The sequence below is a fragment of the Canis lupus genome, chromosome 36, assembly GCF_003254725.2.
Source record: "Canis lupus dingo isolate Sandy chromosome 36, ASM325472v2, whole genome shotgun sequence".
Classification (NCBI taxonomy): Eukaryota; Metazoa; Chordata; class Mammalia; order Carnivora; family Canidae; genus Canis; species Canis lupus.
Window position 1 is genome coordinate 1,133,567 of NC_064278.1, and position 25,991 is coordinate 1,159,557.

General features: G+C 41.2%; 1 protein-coding gene and 1 long non-coding RNA gene across 7 annotated transcripts in view; one reads left to right on the top strand and one right to left on the bottom strand.

The window, feature by feature from the left end:
* Nucleotides 1-25,991, top strand: part of GALNT13 (polypeptide N-acetylgalactosaminyltransferase 13) — a 541,363-nt gene that overhangs the window by 461,131 nt on the left and 54,241 nt on the right. The window lies entirely within an intron of this gene.
* Nucleotides 867-6,185, bottom strand: LOC112674748 (uncharacterized). 2 transcript variants are annotated; one of them, XR_003145561.3, is made up of 5 exons: nt 5,889-6,185; nt 4,887-5,768; nt 3,092-3,196; nt 2,151-2,197; nt 867-1,980 (listed from the first exon to the last, which is right to left on the bottom strand). It is a non-coding gene; the product is annotated as an uncharacterized LOC112674748 (long non-coding RNA). The 2 variants fall into 2 exon arrangements; XR_003145562.3 differs by lacking the exon at nt 2,151-2,197.

The following is a 25,991-nucleotide window of genomic DNA, read 5'->3' on the forward strand; positions in this document are numbered from 1 at the left end:
CTTACATAGCTTCCAATCCTATCGGATTAGGGACCAACATTTACGATGTCACGTAACCTTGATTATGTCCTAAAGGCCCAATCTTCAGATGTAGTCACATTGGAGGTTAGAGTCTCAACATCTGAATGTGGGGGAGGAGGGACTACATCAGTCCACAGTAGCTAGTAAGGCATAATAAGGGAGTGACTGTTACAAGATATAGATGTACAAGTAGACAGGCTAGTGCAGAGTCTTCTAGACTGCTCTAAGGAGTCTGATTATATTTTAGGTTGTAGGAACTCCTTGGAAGGTTTGTAAAGCATATTAAAATGTGACTTAAATTTTCAAAAAAATTACTCTGGTGGCTCTTTGGGGTATAGAATATAAAGAAGAAAGAGTATAAGCAAAAAAAACTAGTTTGAAGGCTATTTTCACAGCCCAAAGGGGAACTCATGGTAGTTTTAAAGGGGACTGTGATAAGCAGGATGGCATAGCAATCGAAACTGGTATATATCATAGTAGAGTGGTCCCCTCTAATAGATGGATGGAGGAGAATTATAAGAGAAATAGAAGTAAAAAAAAAATCTCAATTTTAACTATTAGCTACTGAGTGGTTAGAGATACCTATTTGCTTAAATGGAGAAAATTGAGGGGTGCCAGGGTGGTTCAGTTGGTTGAGCATCCAACTCTTGGTCTGGGTCAGGTCATGATCTCAGGATCCTGGGATGGAGCCTTCAGGAGGGCTCAACACTCAGCACAGAGTCTGCTTGTCCCTCTCCCTCCCCCTCTGCTCTTCCTCTCACTCATGCTCTCTCTCTCTCAAATAAATAAATCAAATCTTTTTAAAAATCAAATATAATAAAATAAATGGAGAAAATTAGAAAAGAGCAGCTTCAGATTGAGTAGACTTGAATCCAGAGTTTTATTTTGTAGTTGTTGAGGTGCCCTCCTAGATATTCAAGTATAGATGTCAAATAAGCAGTTGGATTTACAAATATTGAGTTGTCAGGATTAATGTTAACAATTTGAGAGTCAGCTATGTAGATAGTATTTAAACCCATTGGACTAAATGAGACTCCCTAAAGAGAAAGTTTAGATTAAAACAAAGATTCTCAGAATTGAACCTCAGGATGTAATAACATTTCAAAACCTAGCAAAAGAGGAGGCACCAAAGATAATCCAGAGTCACTGTTTAGACGGGGAAAAAAAAAAAAAAGAAAAAGAAAAGAAACAAAAACAAAAACAAAAAACAGAAGACTGTGGTGTTGTGGAAGCTGAGAAAAAGTAAACTGTCAGGAAGGGAATTGTCACTTGGGATGCTGAAGAGAAGGTAAGATGAGGACAAAATGTGACTATTGTATCTGATAACATGGAAGTGATTGGTGACCTCAGGTAGTAGAGTTTCAATGGAGTAGCATTGATGGGAATTGAAAAAAAGAATAGAAACTAATGTCTTTCAACCCTGGATTCATCTTAGAATTACCTATGGAACTTTGGAAGTTATCGGTAGTCTAATCCTAAACCAGTCTAATCTCAAATCAGTTAAACCAGAGCTTCTGGGAGGGAGGAAAGGTATAGAGGAAAGAGCTTACTTAGCAGTATTTTTAGAGCTTGGAGTATTTTAAGAGTTCCTCAGGAATTCTAATATGCTGCCAGCATTGAGAAATGCTTTTGTCAAATGTTTCCTTCCAGAAGTTATTTTGTGTGTATGAAAGAAGGTGACAGCATGGCATGAAAAGTGTCTCTTGTTATTGTAGTTTTGACTGTATTTTTTTATCAAAAATACTTAGAGGGTATGTATGAAAATGATCTAGCAGAAAGGGAGAAGTTAATGATTAAGGCTAAGATAGGCAATAGTAAGAAGAGTAAGTCCTTGAGGAGGCCAAATGGACCCAAAACTGTATAATTTCAGGTATCTTATCTTCTGTTAGCAGGAGTAGACATTTTTATTTTCTACCGTGCAGGAATTCATTTTGCCTGACTTGCAGCTGTAGTCTGATCCTGAGTGGAGAGAAGATATGAAACATGTCCTTAGGTTTAATAAACAATTTCATTTTCTTTTCTTTCCTTTTTTTCTTTTTTTTAGAGACAGAGAGAGCATGTGAATACAAGTGGAGGGGGGAGAGGCAAAAGAAGAGGGAGAGAGAATCTCAAGTAGGCTTCATGCTCACCATGGAGCTTGAGGCAGGGCTGGATCTCACAACCCTGAGATCACGACCTGAGTAGAAATCAAGAGTTGGACGCTCAACCAACTGAGCCACCCAGGCATCCCCAAACAAACTCATTTTCAAAAACAATTTTATAAACCTGCCCATAATTTTTCATATCTTCTATTTTCATAATGATTAGAAAAGATAGTCCTCATACATGTTAGTGCTTTCATTAAATGTTTATTTCCCATAGAAACATTAATCTTTGGGGGTCATTGTGATCAAAAGCTTGGCAAAACATGTCTAGAAATACTCACATATCCCATATTTAGGTAGAATGAACAATTTATTCAAAACAGCTTATCAAGGGCAGCCCCGGGTAGCTCAGCTGTTTAGCACCACCTTCAGTCCAGGGCCTGATCCTGGAGAACGGGGATCGAGTCCCAGGCGGGGCTTCCTGCATGGAGCCTACTTCACCCTCTGCCTGTGTCTCTGCCCCCACCCCCTCTGTCTCTCTCTCTCTGTCTCTCATGAATAGATAAATAAAATCTTTAAAAAAAAAAACACAGAGCTCTTCTAGATTTAAAAGAGTAGGTTTAAGTGCTTACACCTGACATAGACAAATACAGTAACAAAATGGAACTCTATTGTTCAAAATCATATTCAATACATTATTATAACATAGTAGAAAGGAAGAGATGCTTTCATCAAGACTGGAGTATATACAAGACTACTTTTTGGTAATTCAGTTCAGACATTTTTGAGAAGATTCTAAAGTTTAATGGCTTTATAAAAAGCAAATAAGCCCCTTTTTTTGGATTACAAGAAAGTTACTTGGGTTTACACAAAATGGTAAACTTGCACATCCATTCCAAATTCAAAACATATAAAAACAGCAAATTGAGTGAGATTTTATAGTCACACTAACTTGAAGTTCATCTAGACAGAAGAATAGAACTTACTCAGACTAATAATCCAGGGGGCCTAAAGATCTTAGGGTTTGGAAAACTTCACTATTTCTTCTGCTTTGCTGATTTATTTGTGTGGTTGTAAATTTTCCTTAGCAACTAGAGGCAATAGAAAAGAGATTTTTAGTCTCTGGAGCCCTATTAACAAAGAGGTTTACACATTATTACAAAATTCATGCAAATATTTATGGACAAGTGTATTTATCACACGGTTACTTGTAATATTTTACAGGAATAAGATCTGTCAACAATAGGAGCCTGAGTAAATGATGGTACATCAAACAGATTATCATGTATGCATTAAAATATTTATAAAGTGTTTTTCATCATGAAATTGCTTAGAAAGTACAATAAAATATTTAAAAACTCCAAAATGTAAAATGCAGTATGTTTTCAGTTAGATGAAAAATAAATATAAATATTGAAACGTGGTAAAAAAAAAAACAAAACTTTTGCTTATTTCTGGATAGTGTGAGTTACGTGTGACTATTTATTTTTCTTCCTTTTCTGTATATTTGAAGTTGTTCATAGTAAGCATATATTTCTCTATATTTTTTTAAAAAAATCATGCCTTTTACAGGTGAATTCAAATAATCAAAATGTTATAAACTCCATTTACTTTTTTCCTTTTTAAAACATTAAAATAAGTTAGAAGATAGAAAAAAAAAGTTAGAAGATAGACTTAGCCTTCCATTTCATCATTTATATATAAATTTATATATAAATATATAAATATATAGAACATATATTAAAGAACATTATTTTTTAAAGGATACTGTTTCTAGGAATTAAGATAAGCTAAATTAAATTTTGTTTTTAAAAATTCAAAATAATTCACTAAGTATTTTAATGCTAAAGTCGATTAAAGTCACAAGAACAGTTTGAAAAATTAATAATGTGTACAAAGAATTCCTTATTTTGTAATAAAGCTTTGGCACTTGTAATTTATTACCAGATGCTGAGACTGAGGCATCTGGCATAATATATGAGGAAACACATTAATTAGAAAGAAAAAAAAAAAGAAACATTGAACTTAGCTGTTTTAGACATTCCAGTAAATACAGGAAGGACAGGACAAAATCAAAGTTCTATTATATGTATGTTCTCAAAATTTAAAGTGTGACTTGAGGGGTGGCTCAGTCGGTTAAGCTACCAACCCTTGACTTTGGCTCAGGTCGTGATCTAAGGGTTGTAGGATCTAGGCCACTGTCAGGCTCTGCACTCCTCACCACTTCTGCTTGGGAGTCTCTCTTTTCCTCTCTCTCTGTCTCTCCCCCTCCTCCGGCTCCAGCACTGGATAGATAGATAGATAGATAGATAGATAGATAGATAGATAGAATCTTAAAAAAAAATTTTTTTTTAATAAAAATAAATTGAGACTTGAATCTGAATGGCAATGGGATTTTTTCTGTCCCTTCTTTCTTTGATTCTGTCCGCCCATGTCTCTAATAATTCCAGACCTTGAAGGTAATTTACAGATCATCTAGTCCAGCTCCCCAGTTGACTAAGAAGAAAAGCGACGTGCAAAAAATATATATTATCTGTTGAAGATCACAAAGACAATATGGACAGACCGAAGAACCCCATCACTGGACTTTCTTTTTCTCCAGAATCTTGGATAGAAGCCATACCTACTTTTAAAATAAATGAACATCTCATGTGTACATTTTAAATAATTAATTTAAAAGATTACTTTGTCGTACAAACCAGCTAAGTCAAAGACACAAACTCCGTTTTGATCTCAGAATGATTAAAACAAACGGTTGTGCATCTTGGGTACAAATCTTACCTTGACTTTGTAACCGTGTACTACATGGGTAGCAGGAGTACTGCTTTAAGGACTTCTAAAGATTTGTAAATAGAATATGAGTAATAACACAGATACTCATAGCTCTGTGGGTTTTATGTGTATCATGCCTTGTTTTGCTTATTTAGGCAGATTTCATACATCTGAGTGCTATTTTTGTTCTCATAAGTTGTGAGGCTAACGTTGTGTTCAAATATGCGATAACCCTCCTGAGCCTTCTGTGGGGTCCCCCTTCACACTTGTCAGCTGGAACAGTTCACCACTTGTAACGGGGTATTTCCTTTACTTCTGGTCTCCTCCCTTTTCCGGCTTCCTTCTGCCTTGTTCTTGTGCAGTACAGAAATAGGGGCTTGACTGGGAGATGAAACCCTCTATTTTGCAAATTAGAAAATTGTTTAATTGCATCTCTGTAAGGCATTTGGATACATGATGAATTTCCAGTATTCAGTAAACATCATTCAAATATTTTATCCAGATCTCCGCCTGTTGAAGAAAGAATAGCTTACATACTATTAACCTAGAGAAGTCGTTGTAGCTGTTGTTTTTCAAATCTTAATTAAGTGTATTGCTTTTTTGTCCTTAAAAGCATATGGGAGATGGTTAAATGAGTTTTCAATGAAATGTGAGCTGATGACTCTTGCTTAGCACAAGGAAAACTGATGAGCAGTTAAAGCAGTTAAGAGCCATTACCAGAGATAAGGCTCTAAATTAAGGCTTAACTATCAACTTCAAAATTGAGTCACAGAGGGAGCGGGCGCCGTTGACTGATGGGAGGCGAGTCCGTGGAAGGTGCGGAGTGTGGTCTCCGGGCCCGGCTCCCGGGGCACAGGTTGCCCTCGTGCATCATCCCTGCGTTAGTTTGACCTGTGGACACACGGGAAATCAGCATTCAGCGGACCCTTTAGCATTAAGGGACGGTGTGGGTTTCCTGCCCAAGTGTGACTTCCACATCGAGATTTGAACTGACAAAAGTACGTCGCTTACCCTGAGCCGGGAAGCGCTCGAACGCTGACATCTTAAGTCTCTTGAGGTTTGAAAGTGTTTCCAAGAGACCGAGAGCGAACCAGCCGGTCCGGCGACCAGGAGCGCCTTAACGCAGCGGAATCATTAAATCTGATCAGTCATTTAGAACGCGAGCGTCCACGCCTCAGGCCGGCTGCTGTGCCCAAGGCCGCGAGTCCGAGGCACCCGGGAGCCACAGCGAGGCCAGCGCGGCGGAGCTTGGGCCCCAGGACCCCACAGGGCAGGGCCTTGGACCCCGGCCAGCTTGGCCCCAGGACCCCCCACGGCAGGGCCTTGGACCCCGGCCAGCTTGGGCCCCAGGACCCCCCACGGCAGGGCCTTGGACCCCGGCCAGCTTGGGCGCCAGGACCCCCCACAGGGCAGGGCCTTGGACCCCGGCCAGCTTGGGCGCCAGGACCCCCCACAGGGCAGGGCCTTGGACCCCGGCCAGCTTGGGCGCCAGGACCCCCCACGGCAGGGCCTTGGACCCCGGCCAGCTTGGGCCCCAGGACCCCCCACGGCAGGGCCTTGGACCCCGGCCAGCTTGGGCCCCAGGACCCCCCACGGCAGGGCCTTGGACCCCGGCCAGCTTGGGCCCCAGGACCCCACAGGGCAGGGCCTTGGACCCCGGCCAGCTTGGGCGCCAGGACCCCCCACAGGGCAGGGCCTTGGACCCCGGCCAGCTTGGGCGCCAGGACCCCCCACAGGGCAGGGCCTTGGACCCCGGCCAGCTTGGGCCCCAGGACCCCCCACGGCAGGGCCTTGGACCCCGGCCAGCTTGGCCCCAGGACCCCCCACGGCAGGGCCTTGGACCCCGGCCAGCTTGGCCCCAGGACCCCCCACGGCAGGGCCTTGGACCCCGGCCAGCTTGGGCCCCAGGACCCCCCACGGCAGGGCCTTGGACCCCGGCCAGCTTGGGCGCCAGGACCCCCCACGGCAGGGCCTTGGACCCCGGCCAGCTTGGGCCCCAGGACCCCCCACGGCAGGGCCTTGGACCCCGGCCAGCTTGGCCCCAGGACCCCCCACGGCAGGGCCTTGGACCCCGGCCAGCTTGGGCCCCAGGACCCCACAGGGCAGGGCCTTGGACCCCGGCCAGCTTGGCCCCAGGACCCCCCACGGCAGGGCCTTGGACCCCGGCCAGCTTGGGCCCCAGGACCCCACAGGGCAGGGCCTTGGACCCCGAGGGCTCCCGGCTGGCCTAGGGGCCCCCCGAAGGGGGGATGTCTTAAGCTCTGCTCTCACTGTGACGTGGGGCTTCCGAGGCCAGGGCTGCCCTTCCCCGTAACTGAAGTGAGCCCTTCTCCCCGGGGCCTGGGACGGCTGGACCTGAGCGGGTCTGGCCCTAATTTTCTCGGCCTCCACAAAGGGTAAGATCAATCTTCAGGCGTCCCCAGACAACATGCTCAGGACTCTGGTAGAGGCAGCGTCACCAGCCCGAGAGAGGGGCCGGACCCCCTGGCGGGGACAGCGGATCCCAGCAGGGCGCTCAGCAGCCGCCCTCGGGACAGACCCTGGGCCATTCAGCTCTGAGCACCGGCGGCGGGTCCTCTGCGCGTCTGAGCAAAGAGCCACGATGTAAGGAAACAGACGTAGTCACCAGCCTAAGGAATTCACCACCGAGAGAGGCCAACAAGCCTGTGGACACTAATGCAGGAAGACAACCAAGCTGCGGCCACCAAGAGCCCGGCTCCAGAAATCAATCGATTTATTTGTTCTTCCGTTTCCCTTTCACCTCATGGGGGTCAAAACAACTTGCCTTTGATCATGCGATTTTCAAACCACGGACGAAGCCGGTCAATTGTGGTCTTTGTGATGTGCCCTTAGGAGGAGGAGGGCAAGTGCTTCCCACCCCCCACACTACCCAGCTATTTCCGGCTCCTCTCACAGGAATAGCAAACACAACCACAGGCCTTTGAAGCAGTTTGAGTTTTAAAAGGGAAAGGCTTCCACCTACTGGATTCTTCGAGTAATAGAGACTACGTGAGTCCACATTAGATTTTCTCTGGCCTTCGGCAGTGCAAAACCCGGTGTGTCCACTTGGAGATTTCATAATTCTTTTAAATTGCATTTCATTTTAAGACTAGTTGTTAACGAACACATTCAGATTTTACAAAACATAACCCCCGCTTTATGTTACACAAGGAAGTCAAAAGAAATGCATACCTTGCCTTTTCCCTTAAAAAAATGATATGAAATGGTAATATACTCAGCCAAAAAGTTCTATTAATAAAGTCTGTAATGACAATAACTTTAACTTGGAATATCAAGCCAATTGAAAGTAATGGGATGTTCTGTTTTACTTATACAATACAGACCTCATTTTTTTTTCTAAATATTGTCTTTTCACGAACCAATCCCATCTGCATTACAGTGGCCCTAGTTTGAGTTCAGCTCATGTTACTTAATGACACATCTTCTTGCTGATATGTCGCATCACACAGATAATTGCAGGGTCCTTTCGTGGGGATACTTTGAACTACACTAGAGGCAATATATACAATGTGAGATGTTGTGGAGGCCGAGCAAATGAAGGCCATTCCACTTTAAGTTCAGCATTAGCACAAGTCCAGCCATCCCAGGCCCCTGTGAATAAGAGCTGAACTTCACCTTACTTCAGCTACAGGAAGAAAACAGTTTACAGCTTAATGCCCTAGAAAGCCCCACATTAGCATAAGAACAGAGCCCAAGCCAAGGGCAGGAAGCCCCTATTAGAATGAGAACAGAGCTCAATGCCCTTGAAGGCCCCTATCAGAATGTAAACAGACTTGAGGGATTCCTCCCCCCCTCCTGGAGGTCCCCGAGACCAGCCCATACAACTCAGCTGAAACCCCCTCGGGGTCCAAGTCCCTGCTCCGTTGTGTGGGGTACACTTGGGCCCAAGCTCCAGCTCCTAAATCAACCCTCGTGTGTTTGCATCGGGGTCGGCTCCTCGGGGTTTCTCGGATTCGCGATCTTGGGCACAACAATGTCATGTAATATTCCTTTTCTGTAATCTTTCACGGAGTCAGTACAAAGAGGTCAAGATCTATTCCCTCTCAGTAGTTTGGATTTTTGAACATTAGAATTTAAGGCCTTCATTTAAAAACAAATTCCGTCAACAGAATGCAGACGTACATGCAGCCTAATTTTCAGGTGTCCATCTCTTACTGAACTATCTTGAATTTGTAATCCTGATTCATGTGAAAATCATACTGTCTGCACACCGGATGAAAATGAATTAGAAGTTACAGGTTAATGTCTGGTTATAACTTTGGGTGAATATCTGGCAGATAAGACAAGATTTAAAAATCAAAACAAACAGCCTTTTTACTTAGAACTCACAGATATTTAGGACACTATTATCTGTGAGTTTTCCAGTCCCGTAAGCCTTGGTTGAAGACATAAAGCATAAAAGTGTTGATTTGTCTCCTAAACTACAACAAATATCTAAAGGCTCCCAGGTGCGTTCCCTAGGACTTTAAATTCCTTCCTTTTCGAGTTAGTGAATACATAATTTCACATCTATAAAAGAATAAGTCTTGCTAAAATAGAATTCATTAGGGTTGCCATTGACCTCATTTTGAATACTCTTAGCATCAGAATCTGGAGTATCCTAGAATGTTAGACTCTACCCAGTTGAGATATGACCTTATGATTGTATCTGAAAAACTTCCTAAAGTAGGATTTTTGAGGATTGTGAAATGATTTGCTGAGAATAATAGATACTCTAGTTTATTTAAAATATACATTAGCCTGGTAAGTATAGTCAACAAATATTAAATTATAAACATGATGTGATAGTAATTCTCTTTAGTAAGGACCTCTTTTAGTCCTGTGGTTTCCTCTTTTTGAATTGTCTATGTTCTGTTCATTGTCTCTTTTATGACCAACCTTTATCATATATCTATAACCCATGCTCATTGACACCGAGAACTTTTTATTTTTGCATCAGAAATTTCTTGGCATTTGAGATAGACAAACAGAAATAGGCTTTTTCTTTGCACTTTCTCCCCTGACAAAATCAAGCCCAAACATTCTAAATTTAGAAAGAAATAACAGAATCACTCTGTGGCTTTAGTCTATTCATTAACCTTAAATTATTTAAGGGAAACTTTACAAAGGAAACAAAAATGAAAAGTTACATAGAATGAGTTGATCTGACTTAAAAGGAATAATTTAATTATTTATTTAACAAACATTTATTGATTATTTAATATGTGCCAGTCATTCTTCTAGGTCCTGGGGATCTAGGAGTATAAAAAATAGACAATAATCCTTATCTTTGTGGAGCACTTATAGTAGGAAGACAGTAAATAAGAAATAATTAAATAGTATGCTTGATTGTGATAGTAGCTAAGCAGATTAGTAGATCATGAAAAGGGACTGGGCCCGAGTAGCTGTGCCATTTTAGATAGGGTAGTTAGGAAAGGCCACATGGAAAGAATTTAGTGATTTGACCTTACTTGGCACTGTGGCCCTATTGGTGGAAAGGCTCAGGGGTCTTTGAGGACATAATCTGTTTTTAGCTCGGCTTTCCTGGCCTACCTCCTTGGGATTGCATTCATATAACCCCAGCATCTGGGAGTACCCTTAAGCTAAGTAGACTACTCAAATTTCAGACCCACTCCCTATTTGACCTCCAGTTTCCGGTCCGAGGAACTGTCACAGGGAATACCAATTCTCTGTTAGGGAATCCCATCCCAATACACTGCATTTAAATTAAAATCCCATTTAAGAAGTTCACAAGGATCATAGCATGAGGTGGTTCTGCTACACTTACTTGATGTTCATATTAAGAATTATTCATTTGTCACAAGTGTTACTAAAACCTCTTGGTTGACTACCTTATGAATGATCTGAGATGTACAATTTGGTGCGTTTTCTCTTGATATAATGAGGAAGTGTGTAATTAATATTTTATATTAGGAAGAATGACTTCTTTCTGAACCTCCTTCTCATAGGAAAAGCCTGAATTCTAGGAAACTTATGTCAAAACCATTATTCCATCTCTGCTGTATGTGCCTTATCTAAAATAGTTTACACATGCATAAAAATTGAATTTTATTTTGTCAAGGTGAAACAATGGAGAGGGCAGGTTGGCTGCAACAGTTTCTTGTATTATAAAAGTATGTATTAAAAGTTCTATCTTATAAAGTCAAAATTTTTTTTTCCTTTGGATTAACCATTGACCCGCATCATTTTGTCATTGATGTTTCTGCCTTTGCTTGCATAATTGAGTAACTACTGTCTGGGGCTGCCCAGGTGGCTCAATGGGTTAATCATCTGCCTTCAGCTCAGGTCATGATCCCAGGGTCTTGGGATGGAGCCAGCACTGGGCTCCCTGCTCAGTGGAGAGTCTGCTTCTCCTTCTCCCTCTGCCCTACCCACCCCCACATGTGCACACTCTCTCAAATAAGTAAAAACTTAAAAGAAACCACTGTCCAATTAAAATTTGATAAATTATAACTTAAAAAATATTTAAGAGCTTGTCTCATGAGAATTTCTTATTATACTATAAAAAATATAAAATCATAAAAATACTATTTCAGAGAACATATAATAGGTGACTGGAAATACTTAAGGTCTGCTTAATAAATGATACCTAGCTCTTTTTAAAGTGGAAAACAAAACCACATCAGCAACTATTTTTTTTTTCAAAAGCCATCTAAATTTTATGTCTTTAGCCCATCTTGATAGGACAGTTGGAAATTTTATATTTATGTATAATAACACATGTCAGACTGGCTAAGGACTAATAATATGTTCTAATGAAATAAACTCACCATGTAAAATGCCATGGAGCTTCCTCTCCTTTTTTAAGAAAGCCTTAAATTGAATTTTTATTAACAAGGTTTGTTAAAATGTCCTTAACGTTTTGTTAGTGTTACGATTGACCATATTTAAGAGTAAAGACCTTGGCTATAAGGCTATGAGACAAAATTTAAATACTACTTTAGTGTAGATAATTTTAAAGTAATTCATATTTGGTCTATTAACATGGTCTAATATTTTCCCACATAGTCAATTTCTTACAAGACTTTTTGATTCCCATGTTGTATACCTAATTTTTTTTTTAAAACTTATAAAAGTTAATTATCTAGAAATTATTTAAAATATAAAATTATGCTAATGTGTTAATAATCACCAAATATGCATTAGGTCCAAGTGTTTATGTTCTATAAAATACTGAAGCAGCATTGGTTTGTTGCCAGGCAGAAATTTTTAATCATACTACATGGTAACCGTACACTATTAATGTTCTTAAAAATTTGTGATAAAATCTGTAACTTTGCAGAGTACTCCTTACTTCAGTAAACAGTGAACACTGGGCAGGAAGCAAAAAAAAGTAAGATTAAAGACTACATTAAAAACTATTAAAGTGATTAAGATCATTGAGCCCTGTGAAAATATTTGTAAATCACTGCCTTAATTACTACTATCTGCAGTTGCAAATGTCTTAATGTATGACTAAAATCACTGAAAATTGCCTTAAAATTGTTCCAATCCAGCAGCAGGAATGTAGTCAAACGTGAAAATTTTCTCATTTGTATCTAAAAATACAAAAACTGGAATAATAAGATGATAATTTGTCATTAGATTATGAAATACTTTACTGCAAAAAGTCTGTATACCTGAACAAAAGGCATTTATAGCTTTTTTGACATTATAGTAGTTAAGATTTTTGAGCGCTCACTCCACGCCATGGTACTTTGAGCGTACTACCTTCCTCATTTCCTCAGCAGCTTATGAAGTCACTACAATGACTATTTCTTTTGCACCATCCACAGCTTAAGGAGTTTATCCGAGTTCGTATGGCTCATTCATCCCATGGAATCTGGAATCCACACTCAGGTGGATCATTCACATGTGAAGTGCTGCACTTAGTCACGCAGGTCTCCATTTCTGTGCAGTTTTCAGTCTAACGCTTATTAGACCATAAAGATTAAAAGGGGGGGGGGTTTAGAATGTCTTGATGTATTCTTTTTTTTTTTTAATTTTATTTTTTAAGATTTTATTTATTTATTCATGAGAGAGAGAGACAGAGAGAGAGAGAGAGAGGCCGAGACACAGGCAGAGGGAGAAGCAGGCCCCACGCAGGGAGCCGGACGCGGGCCTCGACCCCGGGACCCGAGGACCAGGCCCTGGGCTGCAGGCGGCGCTGACCCGCTGCGCCCCCGGGCTGCCCCTGACCTATTCTTGAATGAGAGTCTAAGCGTCCCCCTGTAAAAGCCTTTTACAATGCATATAAGGAACCAGTGATCATCTCCGCGGAAGGGCATGAATCGGTAGGAGGCGAGTGGCCTAGACTCCCCGCGTCCCTGCCGCCCGGTTCCGGGGCCTCCGGGCTGCGGCCCCGCTCGGGCTCGGTCCGTCCCGGCTGCGGCCCACGGCCCGGCCCTGCTGGCTGTGCCGCGGCTTCTCGGGGACCTCGCCCCCGCCCCGGGCCGCCCACCGCAGGGCAGCTCAGGCACCAGAGCCCGCGGCCGGGGGAGCGTCCGCACCGCAGCCTCGGCCCCACCAGCTGTGACATCCCCGCGTTGGCGGGAGGCAGGCGGGAGGCAGGCGGGAAGCAGGCAGGGAGCAGGCGGGAAGCAGGGGGGAAGCAGGCGGGGAGCAGGGGGGAAGCAGGCGGGGAGCCGGCGGGGAGTAGGGGGGAAGCATGCGGGGAGCAGGGGGGAAGCAGGCGGGGAGCCGGCGGGGAGCAGGGGGGAAGCAGGCGGGGAGCCGGCGGGGAGTAGGGGGGAAGCAGGCGGGGAGCAGGGGGGAAGCAGGCGGGGAGCCGGCGGGGAGTAGGGGGGAAGCATGCGGGGAGCAGGGGGGAAGCAGGCGGGGAGCAGGGGGGAAGCCGGCGTCCGCTCTGCCCACACTGAAGGGCAAGGGCCCGCCCCGTCTGAAGATGGAAGTGGGTATAGTCCGGCCACCCTGGAGTCTGTTTGCTGCAGAAAATAATACAGAAAAGAGAAGTGAGTGATGTTTGGTAAGAGCCATTTTATCCATGTCCCTAAAAAACGACGCCAGGTGGCCTTTCGCATGACGCCCCCCAGTTCGCTCTCCGTCCTCTCTTACCCAGTTCGATTGCTCTTTCCGCCCAATGACCGCTGCCTCCGAGAAGCCTTCCCTGACCCACCCGTAGGCAGCGCAGCATCGGGGACCTTCTCTCCTCCTTTAACGTCGCTCAAACACGTTGGTGACTCTACATTTGGTCATTTTCATTTCTGTTGGTTATTTGGTCGCTGATTAAACTGTGAGGGAAGAAACCATACAGAGGGCTGGTTCCGCGTCGTCCCCGACCACCCGGCGCCGTGTGCATCGCAGGAGAATCGAGGAGACCGAGTTGAGGGAAGGAGCAGCCCTTGGGGCCCTTGGCGCCCTGACCCGCCCTCCCGCGGTTCGAGCCTCCGCGCTCCCACCTGTCGGCCGCGCCGGGTCCCGCAGGCCCATCACCTCTCCAGCCGTGAAAGCTCACCGTAACTCAAACAGTTACAATTTTGATACGATTCTGTGATTTTACACAGTTGTTAATCAGTAAATTCCCACCGCATTGAATTTTTCCCCACTCCTCCATGTTTTCGATCGCTAGTTTTGAGGGTTTTGGTTTGTTTTAACCCGTTTGCAACAAGTAAAGTCAGAGGACAGGAGAAAGGATGTGAGAAGCCCCAGCAGTGCACACCTGCAAGAGGATGTCTATGCTCAAGGGCACTCCTGACAGTCCTCAGAGTTTGCATCGAACACCAGGGAAAGGGCTCAGGATGCTCCGCCGTCCTGCAGGCGAGTCGAGGCCTCAGCAGAAGACAAACAAGCAACCTGCCCGCGAGGATGCGGGACGCCGTCCTCCAGCCGCTGGCCTCCTGCCCCTCCGCCCCGCAGCCGCAGCCCGAGCCACCCGAGGCCTCGCTGCACCACACGGCACAGACTTAGGCCAGTGGCACAGACTTAGGCCAGTGACGTCCTAAGCAAAATGCGAGGCTCCCAAAAGGAGAGAGGCGTGTTAGGGTTGTGTGTGATGGAGCACAGCCCATTGTGTCGAAGAATGTTCTAGCTTCACAGTAGCACCGCTGACCCCCGTGGCCTGTCTTCCTCGTTCCTGCTTGGCCCTACTCGGGAGGTGCTGGGAGGTTCTCGCACCCACTCGCTCGGTCTGGGTGGCGGCTGCTCCCCCTGTACGCAGTCAATACCCTTGGCGCTGTTCTAGGTACGAGTCTTTGACACGACTAGTGCAGGCGCTAGAAGAGGATGAACACTGCGTGGAAACCCCGGGAGCAGTGTGTACTCTACCACCCCCAGCCTCCCAAGTCAAGCTCAGGCTTACTGAGAGGTTTGTCTTCGGTTGTTGCAGTAACAACACAGCCCCCGGGGGGGCCAACGGCTCTCCTTCAGCCCTTCCCAGCTCAGCATCTCCAGTATGTTCAGGACAGAAGAGGGAAATCCACTGACAGGCAGTGGAGATGGAGTATATTTTTGCAGGTTTTTTCTCAAAACAGAAATCAATGTGTTCTCTCAGAACGATTTGCTCTTATCTGAGCCCATGCTGTGCTCCCTGGCATATCCACTACACCCAGTGACCCTGACTGTGGACTGTACGTTTTTCCCGTGTGGCACATGTGTGAAAAGCACCACGGTGCACAAACGTGGACCCGGCACGTGGCAAGTGCAGAGGTGTGTGGCACTTCAGCTTCATTTTATTAGTAATTTGGGTTTAGAAAAATGCTTGGGCAGAAACTTTGAATGACACCTACAGTAGTGCAGCCCTGAGGATCCTGAGATGATGTGCGGTATGCCTCTCACTGAAAGGGCATCTGGGCCAGAGTTAAGTTGTTGACGTCCCACTTTATATGCAGATAGGGCTAAAGGAGATTAAGAACACACCAGGGCACCTACAGGCTGGTTCACCCTGCCTGGGCGTGAATTCGGCTTTGCCACATACTAGGTGGGTCATATGGGGCAATATGTGTACCTCACATGGCCTCAGTTCTTTTCTCTATTCAATGGGCGTGATAATAGCACCTTCCTGAGAATGTGCTTATTCACTGAGTTAACAGGTAAAACACTTAAATAAGTACGTGACATGTAGTAAGTGCTCCCTAAATGCTGCCTATTACGTTGGCTGTTTTATTGTGAATATGGACTTTGAGAGGCACATCATCCCTTAATAGAAGAGTAGGCTGCTTATTTCCTGAGCCTGCGTACTTCTGTTGTGTATTAGATGAAGAATAAGAATTCTTTGCCTTTGCTGCGTAAATAGAAATATTTAAATGCTATGGAAGTCATTTTTTCTTTTTAGAAAAACTGCATACCCTACATTACATTCTGATAATCAAGAATTGACTAGGTGTATCTGATATTTTTTTGTGTGTGTTAACATGTGCTATAATAATATTATCTCAGATATTGTGTGAGTTAATAAGATGGGATGATAAGATTTCTGGGTCGTGGTAGGTTTTTTTTCCCTTCATAACTCATAATTTAAAAACATTTAAATCTTATTGGCTTTGCAGACAAGAATGCTGACTAAATATTTAGACTAGGAAAATGTACTTTAATAAGTACTAATAATTGTTAATGAGACCAAGGAGCAATGTAGAAACAAATTTTTGCACAGACTTATTCTTCCCTCACACATATATACACATCTCAAATACTTCAACAAGTATAAAGTACTTTATACTGGGTGACTTTAAGTATAAAGCCACCCAGGCATCCCTATATTTTTTTAAAGTCTTAAAATCAGCACATAATTTATCAGAACACATTGTTTCTAAAACTTATCCTTTATTATTTTATTTATTTATAAGAGACAGAGAGAGAGAGAGAGAGGCAGAGACCCAGGTAGAGGGAGAAGCAGTAAAAAAAAAAAAAAAAAGAAAAGAAAAAAAAAGTATAAAGAAGTGATTCTGAGTCATGCAAGCAAATTATATAGTAATGTCTTATAAACATACATGTGAGAAAAAGAGAAAATGAAACAGAAAGCCTAGGATGAAAAAGAGAGTATGTACCTGAGAGTCAGGCAACTAGTATCTAAGGAATGTCCATTGGTGCCAGATAATGTTCTGGGGGCTAAACATAAACACATCAACAAATATGTGTTTGTATTTCATTTTCTTGGTTTAATTAATATTTTAAGATGGAAATTGACTGATGAAAAAAAATTTGAACAGCATCTAGAATTTCCCCACAAAGATTTTTCCCTAATGGGATCAATTTATGTCTTATGAAAGACTAAGGTATTTGCTTAGATATAGAAAACACGATAAAACTGTGTTTCTCAAAATGTTTTCAGTGGAGCACTGTTGTCTTAAAATTTTGGAAGAAGAAAAATAAATTTGGAGAATATCACCCATTTAGGATATAAAAATACTCTTGGGATGCGGGGGTGACTCAGTCAGTTAAGCGTCTGGCTCTTCATCTTGGCTGAGATCATGATCTCATGGGTCCTTGGATTGAGCCCCCCATGTCAGGCAGGAAGTTGGCTTGAGATTCTCTCTCCTTCTGCCCTTCCCTCCACTCACATGTGCTCAATTTCTGTCTCTAAAATAAATAAACAGAATCTTTTAAAAAATAAGTAAAAATAAAAATACTTAAAATAAAATACCCTTTATCATAGTAAAAGTTATGAGAAGTCCTGTAGTAAAGATATCTGATGTTTAATTCATTGTTTTTATCAAAATATAACCAGATGATAAATGTGGAAGTACTGTATTTTACCTAATTTATGCTACCATCAATTTAAAGATCACCATTTGATTATATACCACTAAGAAAAAGTTTCCAATTAAACTATAATGTAAAACCTCTTTTCCATATAGAATGTCCTAAAGCACCTGGGTGGTTCAGTAGGTTAAGTGTCTGCCTTCAGCTTAAGTCATGATCTCAGGGTCCTAGGATTGAGTCCTACATCAGGCTCCCTGCTCAAGGGGGGAGTCTGCTTCTTTCTCGGCTACTCCCCTTGCTTATGCTCTCTCTCACTCTCAAGTAAATAAGTAAATCTTCAAGAAAAATGTAAAAAAAAAAATTATTATGTCCCTATTAAAGGAAGTCTTTTAGACAAACTAATTCAGACAGCTTTTTGATCACATCTCATTCTTATACATACACAGAATTTTTTTAAATAAGCAAAATGAATTAATCAAGCATCTTCACATTTGGAGGTTGACTTTTTTAAGCCACTTTTTAGTGCAGATTTGCTGGCATGCATGTGCTTTCCATCCACTCTTCTCAACACCATCAAGACGATCAGTGACATAGGCTGTGTGAAAACCTTTTCATCCCTGAGATTTTCTTTCAAGTTCCCTCAACCATTCAGCAAATTTTCATTTTGGTACTTTCTTGATTTTACCTGAAGTATCAAAGGAAAGTTTTTCAGACAATAATCAGAATGTATTTATTTTTTTTTAAGATTTTATTTATTTATTCATGAGAAACACACACAGTGAGAGAGAGAGAGACAGAGAGAGAGAGAGAGAGAGGCAGAGACACAGGCAGAGGGAGAAGCAGGCTCCATGCAGGGAGCCCAATGTGGGACTCGATCCTGGGACTCCAGGATCACACCCCAGGCTGCAGGCGGCGCCAAACCGCTGCGCCACCGGGGCTGCCCCAGAATGTATTTAAATACGCACTGAGCTAAATGCTCATTAATTAATGAATAACTACTGAAATTGCAATTGGCTAGTTATTCCACAAAGAGGAAAAAAAGTGTGCACATGCTCAAGAAGTCTCTCCAGGAGCAAATATAAGATGTCATTGACTATGAAATACATAACTGTTTCAAGGATGGTATAACGATACAATATGTGTCAAGAACTGAAGAAACAGTGGGTCCGCTTAGCTCCTGACTTCCTCTCTGCCCTTCCTAGCCTCTGGGATGTGGCCTCTTCTCACATTTAGCTGTGGAGAGTCTGTTCTTCCAGTCTTCAGATTGTTTTTGGGTTATTCATAGTAACGTGGCTGTTATCTTGGCATATTCATATGCTGCCATCATCCCTGGAAGGCACTAGTAATCAGTTTTAATAATAATGTGATGTCATTTATCTCCACATAATAAAAAGTAGTAAATTAAAGGATAAATTAAAATAATCAGTGTTCTGGAAGGGAAATTAGCTTCTTACACCTGGTATGTGTAATGGTATGTGAATTTGAACAGCTTTCTGGAAAGTGGGTTAGGTAATACATATATATTTTTTTATTTATTTTTTATTTTATTTTTTAAAGATTTATTTCTTTATTCATGAGACACAGACTGAGAGAGAGAGACAGAGACACAGGCAGAGGAAGAAGCAGGCTCCATGCAGGGAGCCCGATGCGGGACTCTATCCCGGGACCCCAGGATCACGCCCTGGGTGGAAGGCAGATGCTCAACCACTGAGTCACCTGAGGTGCCCCTGAAACTTATTCTAATAAGATAATCAAGGGCATAAGGAAAAAAAATGTACAAAGATGTTCATTGATTTTTCAAGTCCAAAATTAGAAACAACTTGAATGTGTAAGGATAGGACACATTATATAAGTCATTACCAATTTGTAAAATAGAACACCACAGAGGCATTAAAAACAAAGTTATGGAAGAGTTTAGATAACCTGAAAAGTGTTCATGACATACTGTTTTAGGGAAAAAATAAATTGCAAGTACATACTACAGTGTAAATCATTTTTTGCATGAAAAATATCTTACAGTTATCCATAAATAGAAGTCTTGAAAAATCATTACCAGGGCAGCCCTGGGTGGCTCAGCAGTTTAGCGAACCTTCGGCCCAGGGCGTGATCCTGGAGACCTGGGGTCGAGTCCCACATTGGGCTCCCCGCAGGGAGCCTGCTTCTCCCTCTGCCTGTGTCTCTGCCTCTCTCTGTGTGTCTCTCATGAATAAATAAATAAAATCTTTAAAAAAAAAATCATTACCATAATGTAAATGTAGTCATATTACAGATGATTTTTATTTTGCTTTTCATACTTGTCACTGTTTTAGGATTATCTGCAATGAATCCATATTTCTCAAATAACTAAGTTTTTAAAAGACCATTATATAAATTGTATGCAAATTTTTCCTTACTACACGGGATAAAAAAATGCCAAAAAGTAGATCAGTAGTGTTTGTATTGGCTCAATATCTCCTTGGGATTTTCCATAGAATACCTGAGTTATGGAGCAGATTACTAGGTCTCTGGCTCTTCTAGCTTCTGAGAGGTGGTCAACACTGCCTTAACATCTTTACTTGGAATTTTTTTCCTAGCAGTTATAGACTTTATGGTCCATTTGTCTTAACTGATACTAAATTGACCTTTATTTTTAAAGGCCATTGCAGATTCATTTTTCTTATTTCCCATATCCTCATTGGTCAGGGAGCAAGCAGTTGAATATGAGACTTTTACTGCCAAATTGATCTGAAGTTTGAGACAATTACCTAGAAACTTCAGCCTCAAGATCTGCCCATCCTGACTGACTATGGGCTCAGACAGACTTAAATAAATTGACAAGTTGTCTTATATTTACAGCTTCTTTGTAATAAACCTCTCCATAGAAGCTATGATCTTTGTACAGTTCATTATCTTATTTTAATTCCATTAAAATAAAATTGCATTAATAATAGGAAATGGTAAATCCAACAGATAATCCCTGTATATTATTAGCTGGCATGTGCCATCAGCCTGTTAATGTAATTCTGTCCAGTAACTTCCCAATGAGTGGTTATGAGCATGGGTAATTGCATGTATATCAAGAATGGAAAAAAATAAAAATGGTGATTTAAAAGAATAGTTTTATTTATTTATTTTTTTTTTTAAATTTTTATTTATTTATGATAGTCACGGAGAGAGAGAGAGAGGCAGAGACACAGGCAGAGGGAGAAGCAGGCTCCATGCACCGGGAGCCCGACGTGGGATTCGATCCCGGGTCTCCAGGATCGCGCCCTGGGCCAAAGGCAGGCGCCAAACCGCTGCGCCACCCAGGGATCCCTAAAAGAATAGTTTTAAATTAGAAAAATATTCTGAGTAACCTGCTAAACCTCTGACACAATATAGTATTTAGATATTCTGGAATATAGGAATCTCTAGGAGGCTTTAAAATGATTTTTTTATTATTACTTCTCTTGAGGAGAAAGAAAATGTAGATCCTTAGCCATAAAGCTTATGATGATAAATTTTCAAAGTAAATAACAAAATAAAGAAGGTGATTTTTTTTCTTAACAGGGAATTTTGAAAGTATATTTAAAAATTCTGAGCTGAAACTATATATAATAGTCTACTATGATATGCAAATATATTATGATATCACCGTATATAAAAAAACGTTGGTTAGCTGCACAGTTTTAATTGTACTTAAGGAGAAAATAGGAGACTTTTTAAAAAGATTTATTCATTCATTTTAGAGAGAGAAAGAGAGCATGCATGCACACACAGGAGGGTCAGAGGGAGAGAATCTTCAAGCCGACTCCCTGCTGAGCAGGGTCCTGAGGTGGGGCCCAGTCCAAGGACCCATGAGATCAGGACACCCAGGTGCCCCCAAATAGTAGACCTTTTAAAAGTTTTAATTTTTTTGTTTTGTTTTGTTTTTGTTTGTTTGTTTTGTTTTGTTTTGTTTTTTTAGTAGCAAAGCAAATGTACTATTATTTTTCTGGGGTTTTTTGGGGGGGCGGATTCATATATTTTATTTTATTATAACATCAATATAATAAAAATTCTTTATATTTTTATTAACATTTTTCCATGTTCTTATACAGACCTAATTATTTCAATATATGTATTTTGACGATTAGAGATAGCACCGATCTATTTAGGCATCCCTGATTAAGGGAAGTCATTTCCCCCTTTTCTCTGCATCAAGCTATGCTGCATTGTGTATCCTTATACAGAAAACTCTTAAGCTTTTTGGTCCATAATCAGGCTCTTCTCTCATCAGGTTCCTTGATTGCAGGAAACCAGAACTATAGACCCATTAGCCATCTGCTAAGAAAGAGCTTAACTTATATTATGATGATCTTCAATCTATTATTTAAAAATCTAAAACATGATTGTTCTACATATATAAGTTAATGCTACCTTGAAATACATTTAAAAATGATGAATAAAGGACAGATTATTAAATAAAGTATAACAAACCTGTGTGTGTTATCATTTACTTATTAATCATACCTACAAACTGGGAGTTAATTAAAATACTCCTTTTAACTTATAATGAAGCTTTATCTAGTTGTCAGAGCTTTCTCGGGGTTTATGCAAGTTCTATTGAAAAACTTATCTTAAAAACTTGCAATTTTTATAAGATGCCTTTGGAAAAAAAAATACACTAAGATTCATTCTATTGCAATATTTCCTCCTTCCCCTGAGTCTATTTTTGTTATAGCATGTGCCACTTCTATAGTATTACTGTATATGTCTCCCTCCTTCAGGATGTAAACTCCTGATATTTTTAATTTGTTTTGTTTACTGATGTATTCCAAGTGCCTAGAAAATGTGCCTTGTGTATAGTTGGAACACACTAAATATGTACTGACTTAATCTTGTCTTGGACTCTGTATTTTGGGTTTTTTTTTTCCACTTTCTCTTTCCATCTGTTTGTTTATTTCACTCCTGATTGGTGTCATTGTCTTAGGCATTCTCTATATGGTCGCCTCAGAAGCTCCAGGCTTAAATCATCTTTACAGCTAGCAATTCCAGAGGAAATACAGCTTCAGCTTCCTAATAGTCCTAACAGGTTCTCAGATTATATATTTTTATTAAGCTGGCTGGTTCATAGGCCCATTCCTGAGCCAATCATTATGATGGGTGTGTGTAAGATGGAAAAATGATACACTTTGATTGTCTTGGATGTTACTTGGAATTTGGCCAGAACAACAGCAACATCCTCTGGGGGCTTGTTAGATATGCAGATTCTCAGGCCTCCCTCCAGACTAAGTGAATCAGAATCTGCATTTAAACAAATTCCCTGGCAATATCCCTTTATCCTATGTTCCCAGTTGGAGCTGGAAAGGTGGGTAGGACAGTGTGGTCACCAAACCACAAAAATCAAAAGTGGGAGAGAGATGATTGCTTAAAGAACTTGAATGCTCTTATCAGAAGGCAGAGGGATGTTGGGCATGCAGCAGGAAGAGGTACCCATTACAATGTAAAATATGTACTCAGCAATTATTATATGTCAGGCACTGCATTATGCCTTTTTGGATATTATATAGTATTCCCAACATCATATAAGACATCAGATAGGATACCCTGGGCTTCAAGTGATTGAGTAATTTATTCAAAGTTTTTGTTGAGTAGGCAATAAGAGAATTAGTCTATAATATAATGTCAAGCAGTTTTAAGTATCCTGGTGAAAGATTAAGTAAAATAGAGGGATAGATCAATGAATGACCCAGAATGATGGGAACAAGGGATCAATTTACATAGGAAGGGCAGGGCAAATCTGAGAAAGTGAAGTCTTAACAGATGCTTGAGTGTAGTAAAAGACAACTCATAGAAGTTCCTGGTTAATACCATTTTAGAAGGTGGGGGGGGGGGAACCAGCACAAAGCCATGAATTGAGAATGAACTTGGATATTTGAAAAAAAGCAAAGCAATAGGGGCTGCTTGGTGGCTCAGTCAGTTAAGTCTTGATTTTGGCTTATGTCATGATCTCATAGGTCTTGGGATCGAGCTCTACTTTAGGCTCTGTACTCAGTGGGGAGTCTGCTGGAGATTCTTTCCCTCTGCCCCTCCCCCCATGCATGCATGCACTCTCTCTCTCACATAAATAAATCTCTCTCAAATAAATAAATCTCTCTTTCTAAAATAAATAAATCATAAAGAAAAAAACAAAAAAGCCAGTGTGACCACAATGTAGTGAATACAAATGATTAGGTCATAGAGGTAATCAAGAATCATTTCATGAAGGGTCTTAGGCAATGGTTAGGATATTTTCAATTATTCCTAGCACAATGAAAAATTCATCAGAAGGGACGCCTGGGTGGCTCAGTGGTTGAGCATCTGCCTTCGGCTCAGAGCATGATCCTGGAGTCCCGGGATCGAGTCCCACATCAGGATCCCTCAAGGGAAACTGCTTCTCCCTCTGCCTATGTCTCTCATGAATAAATGAATAAAATCTTAAAAAAAAAAATTCATCAGAAGCTTTGGAGCAGGGTAGTGACATGACTTCATTTGTATTTCAAATATATTGTCCAGGGAGCAGGCAAGAGTCAATAAAGGATAGATAAAGAATTGTAAGATGTCAGGGGGACTCTTTAGAAGCCTATCACAATGCTATTTTAGGCAAGAGATGAAAGATTATGCAACTAGGATGGCAAAGGGATGTTTGAGGAACTGAGGATATATTGTGAATGTAGAACAAATGGGAATTGTTAATGAGCTGAATATGTGAGTGTGAGTTAAAGATAATTACTCTTATGTTGTTGCCCTGAGAAAATGGGTAGGTATTTGTGGTAGCTGCTGAAATGAAGAACCTTGGAGATGAATGAAGTTGGAAAATCAAGAGGACTATTTTAGACATGTCAAATTTGAGATGCCTATTTAAGATCCCAGTTAAATTGTTGGGTAAACAATTGAATGAGCTACTTTCAGAGGTTTGAGTTGCAGATAAGAGTTTGGGAAACAAGTGAGATTGTACTTCAAGCCACAGAACTGAATACTTCAGACTCTATTTCATGATCTCTCAATGATACAGGCTAACAAAGGCCTCATCACCTTGAAGCCATACCTGCTGGGGCACAAGGCTTCCACAGTCCCTGTAATAAAAGAAAAAAGAGCCAGAAGGTGTCATACCTTGTTATTTACCCAAAAGATACAAACTGTTTCAAAGGGACACATGCACTCTGATGTTTATAGCAGCATTATCAACAATAGCCAAATTATGGAAAGAGGTCACATGTCCATCAACCAATGAATAGATAAAGAAGAAGAGGTATGCATACACAATGGAATATTACTTAGCCATAAAAAAGAATGAAATCTTGCCATTCGCAATGACGTGGATAGAGCTAGAGGGTATTATGCTAAGTGAAATAGCATTCTCAGTCAGAGAAAGACAAATACCATATGATTTTACTCGTATGTAAAATATAAGAAACAAAATAGATGAACACAGGGGAAGGAGGGAAGAAAACGAGAGGAAGGCAAATTGTAAGAAAGTTAACTATAGAAAACAAACTGAAGGTCAAAGGAGGGAAAATGGGTAGGGGATGGGCTACCTGGATGATAGGTAGTAAAGAGGGCACTTGCTGTGATGAGCACTGGGTGTTCTATGTAAGTAATGAATCACTAAATTCTACTTCTGAAATAAATAGAACACTGTATGTTAACTAACTAGAATTTAAATAAAAACTTGGGAAAAAATATATAAAGGGATATAAAGAACTTTGGGTGCACCTGGCTGGTTCAGTCAGTAGAGCATGCAACTTTGATCTCAGGATTGTAGGTTCAAGTCCCACATTAGATGTAGAGATAACTTGAAAATCTTTAAAAAAAAGACAAGTCACATTTGTCCCTTCCTCCTATTGGTTAGGAGCAGTCAATGCCCTTGCCTAACTGCAGAGGCTGAAAAATGTGGAGAAACACATGAATGCTGGATGATTACTGCTGTCTCTCACATAATATCTCGCTTGGTTTTGAGGGCTCAATTAATAGTCGTTTTATTTATTTTTTAGTTTTATTATAATTCCAATATAGTTAACATACAGTATTATATTAGTTTCAGGTGTACAATACAGTGATTCAGCACTTCCATACACCACTCACTGCTCATCCCAACAAGTGCACTCCTTAAATCCCATCACTCGCTCCACCCATCCCCCATTAACCTCCCCTCTGGTAACATCATTGTATCTTCTGTAATTAAGAGTCTATTTCTTGTTTTGCCTCTTTTTTCTTTGCTCATTTGTTTCTTAAGTTCCACAGATGAGTGAAATCATATGGTATTTGTCTTTCCCTCAGTTATTTCACATGGCATTATACTCTTTAGCTCCATCCAAGTCATTACAAAAGTCAAGATTAAAAAAAAAAAAAAAAAGTCAAGATTATACTCTTTTTTTTTTGTGGTTGAATAATATTTCTATATATCAGTAAATATATATTGATATATATCTATATATAGAGAGATAGATCTCTATTTTTCTATCTATCAACACATAC